Below are 10,472 nucleotides of genomic sequence, written 5' to 3' on the forward strand. Positions count from 1 at the left end.
TGAGTGAACGATCGTTTCAAAATTAAGGGGCTTTGGCACCGGGATGCCACTCACTCCCAGTCATCCCTAACCTGACTGTGTCAGTCAGTTCGTTAAATAGAACCATCCAATTCGTTGTTGGAAACCGTTTCAGCTTAGCTCTAGTCTGGGATTCTGGCACCTGGGATGTCAGGATCTCCAGCATCTTTACCAGTACAGCAACTACAGCTAGAACCTCCGGCATTGGCACCCAGCTTTCCTCCACAGCCCTAGCAGCACCAAGTTATTTCCATTTCTAATTTCGGTGATCCTCTTAACTCAAGTTTGCGTACACTTTCTCCATACACTAAGACGATTACATGGCCAGTCAGAAGCACGATTTTACCAAAAATCCACATCCACACTGCTTCCAAGCCACAGCTTTCTTAAGTGGTGTAATCAGGGACCAATCGACCACACAAACCTACCATGACCCCAAGTGGTACCTGGTCTCATCCATTGCCGCCGAGCCAAGCTCTCCGGTCTTCTCCAACCTCCGGGTTCCAAGGTCTGCAGAGAAACAGCAGGTCTTCCCATGACCCAAGATTTCTAGGATTCACTCTCGACACAATCCGTTTCACACTGTACTCTGGATTGAAAGCTTGTCCAGTCAGCATTCGATCACCAGTTCCTCCTCGTTTTGGCTCAGTCTTTGCCAATTGGATTGGAGGAACAACCGTGTCACCCGGGATACCAATCATACACCGCTGCCACATTTTCTGCAGGTTTTTGGGGATTCTACAAAGAAGACTAATCGCAGCAGAATGGTCCTCGAAACTCTACAACCAACAGCATAGTCCTCTCTCGGGTTACAGGCCAGCTTCGAAGAATTCAGCCACTGTCACAACTAGCACAACATGAACTCCTTGTCATTCGATCTCGTCACTACATCTTATTTCATCAACACACCCACAGTGGCTACAAAACACACCCCACTGAAGTCCATCTTAGCGGAAGCACTGGCTTCTTTTTCAAACTTCCAAATTCTCAGATAACCCAAATTCTTAGAGGTCTTCAACATCAAAATCCATCTCAAGACCCCTGCAGCCTTCCTCTTACAGCAGACTCGCTGTCCATCTGCTTCCACAGCATCTGCGCTGGTTACAGCATCCCTCACTTGACTTGAACCTTAGACATTACGTCCACACTTGCTCTCTTCAGTTTCATTTCACTGCATCTCCTCCTGCAATTATGTCATTCCTCAAACAACACTGCTTTCTACCAAAGCGATCCGAAGTCCAGTCAATCAGGCCAGCTTACGTTCATCTTTTTCTTCGAAGTCCAGTCATCTCTGAACCCTTTAAAACCCTTGTGAACTATAAGGAATCCCAGCGCAAAACCATGTGAGATGGTCCGAAACTGGTCTAGTAGCTACTCTTCTCCGGTTCTACTAGCAGTTCCATCAAAGTAGTCTTTCGTAAGGCATTTCTCCTATCTATTACTTCGGTCACTCCTCCAGGATCTGAGCTACCATTCATCCTACTGCGGCGTCAGTCCCGAGCATCTGATACAGATCATGTGCTGATGGTCTTACGAAGCGTACTATCACTACACTTCAGATCTTAAGATCCCAGATCACAAAATGTTCTCTCAAATAACTGGAAGCCTTTTGGGGGTCCGTCATGCCCAGGCGCTACGGCGGATTTCCCTATCGTAGCTTCCCCACAACACTTTCGAATGTCTATTCAGCAACAGCATCAGACATCTTTCTGTTTGTTTATCAATAAATCATCATAATCGTATCTGTTGGTTTTGGTCCTTGCTAGTGAATAGTAGTAGCATAGTAGACAGCATAATGCGCCAGTAATTTATTTGTAAAAATGAGGAAATGTGCTTTGGAAGGAAAGGTAGGAAGGAATATGGTTATAAATGATCAAATACACACAGAGCATGCTACCACACCACCTGACATAATGTTACATGTAGTCAGGATGGTATAGTTCCAGATAAAATCAATCAGGAGTACAGCAAAAGATTTTGACATAACCATACCCTGACTCAGTACTGTCAAAAGACTACCTGACAAGACAAGACGTCAGACAGCCATGCCAACAACAATAGCTGGTTATTTGACACCACGGAAGAATTTTTCCTGATTTGGACAAGCAGCTTGTTGAATATATTACTAGGACAGTTGACATTTATTTTGGTCTGTCGCCAAGTTGCCTACCGGTTTGCTTTGGCACACCAACTGACATTCCCGTCTATGTGGGCAGAAAAAGAAAAGGCCAGCAAAGAGTGGTTTAGTGGGGAAAGCAGCCTCAGCAGAGAAAATGTTAATTTTTCTTTCGACATTGTCACAAATAAAGTTTTGTGAAATATGAGTTTGGACCAGGAGACATATGGACTGATAATGAAACTGGGGTGACCAATGTACACAATCCTGGCAAGGTGATGGCTGAACGTCAATTCAAGCAAGAAGGGTCACACTGACCTGTGCTGTCTCAGCCACAGGGAACAGTATCCCGCCATATTTTATTTTCCCCCATGTCAACTTCTGCAATCACTTGATGGACAGGAACACCTCTAACTCCTAACTTCTAAAATGCACTTCCTGTGCTCTTCCTCTTCTTCTATCCCCTTACAATTATTCTGTATTGATTGCACTTTTTTGTTAACTCTTACTTCTGTCCCAAGGTGTTTACCCCATTGATGCGATATGTGCTATTAGGTCTTACTAGTATTTATTAGTTATCTTAACAGGGACCTCACTAGGATTGAAAGACGGAGGGGGAAATTAGCCCCCAGGATATGCCTAACTTGCACTTGCAAAATCTTTAAACTCGCTTCTTTCGTTACTGTATTAGAACTACACTTATGTCAACAACCACTGAAGACAAGATATTAACAAATAAAAAGTAACAGACATACTGTAATGTTACATGGGCATGGGGGCGTCCTCCTCCAGGATATTTTTATATATATTGCCTATACACACATATATATATATTTACATATATTGAGAACAAGATGTGATGTTTATTAACACCGTTTTATTAGGGCCAGAGCACGAACCGTGCGAGGTCCCTATTGAAACTGAAGGGATTTGTTTTTTGTTTTTTTTCTGCAAAGTAACCTCAATTTTGGGGGCCTAAACATATTCGACTCACCAAACTTTGCATAAAATTCAGGAGTGGCGAAAAATTTCGTATTTTATGTGTTTCGCGCATGGGCGTGGCAAAATGGCTCGCTAGCACCCCCTACAGTCGCGCCCTGAACACACCCATATGCCAATATTCACTCAAAGCAATAGCGCCACTTGCTGGCAACAGGAAATGACATGTTTTACGCTGTAATGTACTACTCCTAGCAGGTTGGACATATCAACTTCAGAACTTTCCCAGAAAGCCGCAGTAAGTAGCGTGAGGGTGGCGTGGCGGCAAAGTTCCACGCTTTGCCACGACACAGGAAGTTGTTGTAACTCAACTATACATGCTCAGATCTCTACCAAATTTTACACGTTTATTAAGAGTCCTGCCCTGAACACACGTACATGCCAACATTTACCCACAATTTGACCCCCTAAAAAAGGCCTAACAACGTCCATGGCTCTTACTAGTATGTATTGTCAGTTGCAGTTCTCGTGCTGTATTTGATGCTTTGTTTATGCTTGTATGTTGTTCCTCAAATGTGAGTCGCTTTGGATAAAAGCGCCTGCCATATGAGCAGATGTAAATGTCACGTAAATGAGGGGGAAATTCTTCTGGATGGATGAAAGATACACACTTTGTTGACTTCCTTAAATATTTGAATGAATATGCAAAGTGCTCAAGTGAGAAGCACTGTTGAAAAAACTAAGTCAAACAGCAATGCCAACAACGAAGGTTGGTTATACGACACCACAGAAGAATTGGAGAATTAGCTTGCAGAAAGGCCAGCAAAGAGGTGTACAGGCTTATTCAATCGGCACACAACACCGTCACTGAGAAACTGACCTTGCCAGTGTAAGCAGCTTCAACAGAGAAAATGTTAATGTTTTCTTCGTAGACAAAGTGTTAAATATGAGTTGTCACACTGGCCTGTGCTGTCTCAGCCGCAGGGAATAGTATACCTCTATGTTAAATTCTTCCCCATATCAACGTCCGCAATCATTTCCTGATGAACAGGCCAATTGTCAGCAAATGAGTGTAAAATCCCTCTGGAAGGATCAAAGACATGCACTTTGTTGACTTCCTGAAACATTTCAGTGAACATGGAAAGTGCTCAAATGAGAAGTCCTGTTTCCTCCTTTTGGATAACCACGAGTGTCATCTGTCCATTCATGGACTCAATTCATCATTCCTACCCCACTGCTCACATGGGTTCCAAAAGTTTTTGACAATCCAGTGTGACAACTTACCAGCCAAGTGCAAACTCTATATTTAACATTCTACAACTCTGTAATGAGATAAGATTTTATATGCGCCCAAGACTTCTTTTATTTGGTACGACATTTATACCATTGTGAAATGGTGCCCAGCAAATGCTAGTAAGTGTGACAACATACCACGCTCTCCCCTACAACATGATGGATCTGCATTTACTTCTCTTCTGACCAAATCCCCAACTCCAATTGCAGAAATGCAGTTCTCCAAACTTGCTTCACTTCTGCCTGCAGACTTATTCTTGTGTCGCTCTCAAGCCCTTCGGTGAAAAACCTGCCTTCTGTTACAGCCAAATATATGTTGACTCATCAGTCCAGAGTACCAGCTAGAACATTAATGTAAGCCTATTACCTATTTATAATTGTAAAGATTAATACATTTTCATGTATCCTCTGCTAATAAAGTAAATAAGTTGCGAGTGAAAAAAAACAACAACTAGACATTAGTAGTGACAGTAATGAATTAATAAAAGAATAAGTCTACATAATGATTTACATGTGTAACCCAGAGCAGCTTTGTGAGTGTGCCTCTCTCTCCTCCTCCCCTGCCTGTGTCTCTGTGATCTACCACAATCAAATCTGCCATGTATACCCAGTCTTATCTGTAACTTGTTGCCAGATTGTAGACTAAACTGTACAGTCAGTCTCACGCCTAGCCTCTAGATATTGCTGCTTTCTTGTTGTTGTTGTAAACTCGCCTAAATCTGTCCTCTGTTTGTAGACTCCCTGCCTGGACTTGACTCCTGTCTCTGCTTCACTCCTGCTGCACATGGACTGGTGTGACTGGATCTCCCACAAGATCCATACTGTATGCAAGCCGAAATACAGAGCAAAATCACACTCTGATTGAACCATTCTACAGTGCAGTGACAGTAGTTTGTGTAATTAAATAGCATTCTTTGGACCTGCAACTTATCTGAGAGAGAGAGGAATCAGATATGATATTACTTCATCACACATTTACATGAGCAGCAGGATAGCATTTTAGTCACAGCCCACAGAAGAACTCAGTCTGGCCTAAGTGAATTAAAATCTGCAATTGCATTTAAATTATAATTCATCTTTAACTGGTCAATTTAATTGAGTTTGAAGTAAGATTTAAAGTCAGCATTGATTGTTTATTTTTAATAGTTTAAAAAAAAAATAGATTAGTTAAAGGTTCATTAACTGATTATAATTAAACACCAAAAAGCTACAATTGACTCCAGGCTCTATACATTTTATTTAATTAATTAATAGTTTCTACTAAAGTGAAAATTCTGCAAATGACTTTAAATAATTTCACCTGTTTCCAGCACTGTTTTTTAGTGTCACCAGTTTCTGATCTCTCTCTTCTCTTCTGCCAAGCCAGAAATCTCAGGGTAGTCATGGACTCTGAATTTTAGCAGCCACTTTAAGACAATTACAATACACAGCCTACTATCACCTGAAGAATATATAAAGGATTAAAGGACTTATGTCTCAGCAGGACCTGGAAAAACCTGTCCATGCGTTTATCATCAGTCGACTCAACTACTGTAACGGTGTCTTTATAGGTGTTGTGTAAAAAGCTGATTAGGCCAGATGAAAACGTCTGAACTTTTCCCAACATTTTTATTTTCAGCAAAAACAGACACTAATTAGAATACATAAGTTTAATCGGAGAGGGTCAGAGATCGATGCAAAATAAAAGTCTCATTCCACTCTACTTCTTTTGGACCTCCTTTTATAGCTTTGTTTCTAAGCATGACGTCATCTCTTGGCTCTCTTTCCTGCTGCACCTGGTTCTGTGGAAAGGCCAGGTTGAAGCCCAAACTTGCCCTCAGCACTTTAAGAAACTCTAAGTAGAAGTAAACAACACTTGGAGTCCAAAAGGAGTCACTGGAGTCAGAGATCGATGCAATAGAGTTTGCTGGCTTTACAAGACAAAACCAGAGTAAGCCTCAGCAGACCTCAAGGCGAACTGAATAACTCTGAGCTCCTGAATATATGTGGCTCCTCCTGCGTCAGGCGGGGCCTCTACAAGGCGTACACCTATTTTCCAAATCCATGGCAGCCCTTTGGGGTTCTACTGGTGCGATCTGCCCTTATTAGTTCTCCCTTGCACCACCTAATGGCCTTATTTAGTATTGTTCTTGTGATACTTTACTCCCTTATGTGTGTTATTATATATTTTTAGGCACTGTAATTAGAACTGTACTCAAAAAGGATTTAACTTGTTCATTCTGGATACCTTTACACTTTTAAACTCTAGGGATGTCAAAGAGCATTTTCTGAAAGTTTAATCATACATTCTTGGTTATAAATATATTCTGGTTACATGGCCATAAAAATCAATCATTTCTATATGTCTTAGTTCCTATAGCTCCTGCATAACAAACACGGGTCACTCTAATGTCATGGTCTTGAGTGGAAACTGCTCTGTTTATACAGTCGTTGTCTCTGTTGTGTACACTAGACTTTCTTTCTTCACACAGACTGTAGAGCGCTGAGTTAAAGTTCAGACTATAGATTACTTGTTTACTAATGTTTCCAGAATAATATAAATAAAACCCACTAACTAATACATTCTTACACAATTAGTAACACATTAACACCTTAACCCTTTTAGGCCATTATGAACTGTGCGATGGAAAAATTCAATTTAAAAGCCTTTTAAAATAAATTCTGCAATTACATTTTATAATTTAAATAATTAATTCATTGTTATATACAAAATGAGGAAATAGAGCCATTAACTGGTCGAAAAAAAAGCATTACATTTTTATAGATTTATTTAAATGGGTCAGTTGTTTTTAGTCATTTTAAAAAAGTTAAAGCAAACTTTTTTTCTGGTTCCAGCTTCTCTGATGTGGATTTACATGATGATGAACTGAATCATTGGGCTTTACACTGTTGGTCCAAATCTTTTTGAGTACATTGGGCTGTAGGAGTTATAAAGGACTCAATAAACGAATCAATTAATTGAGAAAATAATCAGTAATAATCAGACACTTCAAGTAATGTAACATAACATACAGCTTTATATTCTTTTGAAGGCCATAAAACTCCAGCAAGTTGTAGAGAGAACAGAGAAAGAGACAGAAACATGAATAAATTAATGTTTTAATTAAAATAATCAGCCGATTAATCAATAATGAAAAAATGTGTTAGTTGTAGCCCTCATTTTTTAAATAAAGTGTCAGTACACCAGCAAAACTTCTTTAACAAAAAGAAGCTGAACTGGAAACAGGTGGAAATATTTTTGAATCTCAAAAGGCTAAAAAAATATGAGACCACGAAACAGAGAGACAGATTTTGACTCTATCCTAGTGAATTAAATCATCATTAAACTTTCTATGAAAGGACAGAGAAGGAGACGAGAACAGGGACGATGGACAGCAGTAGAGGAACCTGCCTGTCGATCCAGGACTGATACTGGGACACTCGGGTGTAGACTCCTGGGACATTAGGCAGGGCACAGCCTTCTCCAAAACTCACCACTCCAGCCTGGACCCAGACAGAGCCGTTTTTAGTCACCAGCGGGCCGCCTGAATCCCCCTGCAGATGTCAGACAGGTCGGTTATACTTCATACTTCTACTCTCAGAGGGAAATACTGTCCTTTTTAGCTTAGTTTATTCTCTCTTTTTTTTTTACCTGTTCGAGTCCTTTGTCTCCATGTTTTAGTGTAGCCCTGTCTCCTGTTTGGTCCGGTCTTAGTCCATGCCCTGATTTTTCAGTCTTTCCATATTTTGTGTTTTACTTTGCTAGATCTGTCCTGGCGTGTTCCCATGCACTTTACTTCCTGTTTTATTTTGTAATCTTCTGTGCCTGGTGTTCTTGTCTAGCTTTGCTTCCTGTTCAGTTCTCCTTCATGTTCCCGCCCTGCTCGTTTGCCTCACTACCTAATGCCTGTGTTCTGTTCAGTCTGTGTTGCATCATTGTGGTTTGTCACATGTAGTCTGTGTTTGCACCCGCTCCCTGCCTTCTTGTGGACTTTTGGTTCAAAATGGATTACTTGGTTTTCGTTGGACTAGTTGTATCTGCCACTGTTGTGAGTACGCCTTCAGTTAATTAAATATTGAACTGAACCTGCTAAGTAGTGATGGCAAGATGAAGCTTCATGAAGCATTGAAGCTTTCCGTCCAATTGATTCACTCATGGGCCGAAGCTTCATTTGCTCTACTGTGTCATCTAGTGGACAATAAATGTAAAACGGGTGATTATAATGGCACCGTGGCTTTTGTGAGTGAAGCTTTGAACTGAATAAACTCCTGTATCATGTTTGTCATGCCGATACATAAATGATAAACTTATTAATATGGTGTCTGTCTTTATGATACAATGATAGGGTCAAAGGGAACGTGGAAACAACGGAGAGGGTTATGATGTGAATGTGTTGTTTGGTTTGTGACTTTAGATAATAGAGACAACATTTATTCATTTTTATTTTTCCACAGTGCTGGGCTTCAGGCGGTTTCTTCTTTTGGAGATGAGTTTACCTGCTTTAGAATATTATTATTATTATTATTATTATTATTATTATTATTATTATTATTAGGGTAATATGGGGTAAGACGCCCCAGTTTTATTCTTACAAAAACCACTATGTCAAAAAAAAATCTTCTGGCTGCCGCAAGTCTCACTGAACTAAAAATGTCCTGTTTCATCACAATTTTTGATAAAATAATCTGTAGATACAATCTAACTGTATTCAATTAAAATCTGAAATACAATTTAAAAAGTCCAGAAAATGTTAATGAGGGTCCATTATATTTTGCTGCTCCTTTGGAATCACACACCAAACCCACGAACCATTTCCTGAATCAGTCACGTGGTATGGCCGGCTCGCGAGGCTTCGAACGTCCCCAACACAAGCCTCGATACGCACTTCACAAAAATCACCCCTGATTACTCGACACGCGCTTCGAAGCCTCGATACGGAGGGACACATCACTACTGCTAAGCTCTGGTGTCCTGCGTTTGGGTCCTCAGCCTTGCGCTCACACACTGTAAAACCGTAACAATATATTCCCCATATTCATGCCTCAAGAATCTTGATATACAATGTCAGACACCCCAAAAATGGACCATATCATTTCCCAACCTTGATCTTATTTGATTGTCTCGCCTGCCCGTCTTGTAACCCGCAGCTGCTCATTGAAGTCTAGTGCATCACAACAAGCTACTGTAACACTGTGGATTAATCTAAGTAGTTGGCGATCTAGCTTGTTTAATACACTTAACTTTCCCAACCTTCAAAGTTTCATTTATTTTATGAAATTTCTGAATGAATGCTAAAGTTAGCAAGTTTCTAACTTCTGCCTTACAATTTAGCTATTGTAAGCTAGCTAAAACGTTTCTTTTATGTACTAATACATTTTACTTGATAAAATCTTTTTAGATTTCAGACTTTTACAGGGGTTGCAGCTGAAATGAAGTTATTCTTAAAGAGGTGGTATTATGCTCATTATCAGGTTCAAAATCTTATTTAGGGGTTTGTACCAGAACAGGTTTACATGGTTTAAATAATTTAATTAATAAAAAGAAACACCATAGTTTTCTCATACTGCACATTGCTGCAGCTCCTCTTTTCCCCCTGTGTGTGTTACGCTCTGCTCTTGAGCTACAGAGTGATGCATCTTACTTGTACAAAATCTTTGTTGGGAGTTGCACATGTGCAGTTCCCAGGTAAGGACTACTAGCCAATCAGAAGCAGAGAAGGGCGGGTCATAAGAAAGAAGGTAGTGTGATCCAAATCAAAGCCGCTTCAGACTGAGACCGTAACCTAGCAGATGGTATAAGTTACCCACAAGTCCACAACATCATTGTTCCACATCTTACCATAAACCACTACAAAAATCACAACATTTCAATTTTACATAAAAACTGGCCAAACAATTTGAATGTTTGCTCAGTAGCTTTCACATCAGGTGTAACGTTAGCATTATAGCTATAACTTAGCCTTGTTAGCCAACATTTATAACAACTCTGCACTTCAACAGTCTGTGAAGTTACATTGCCATGTGTATTATAAATATAATTCACAACCAATAAAGCATACTTACAGGTTGTGATTGTGGATTTACAGGCCCAAACAGAGTCGGAGTTGCGTCGTCTTTTAGGACTAAA

The sequence above is a fragment of the Micropterus dolomieu genome, linkage group LG02 (genome assembly GCF_021292245.1).
Source record: "Micropterus dolomieu isolate WLL.071019.BEF.003 ecotype Adirondacks linkage group LG02, ASM2129224v1, whole genome shotgun sequence".
Taxonomy (NCBI): Eukaryota; Metazoa; Chordata; class Actinopteri; order Centrarchiformes; family Centrarchidae; genus Micropterus; species Micropterus dolomieu.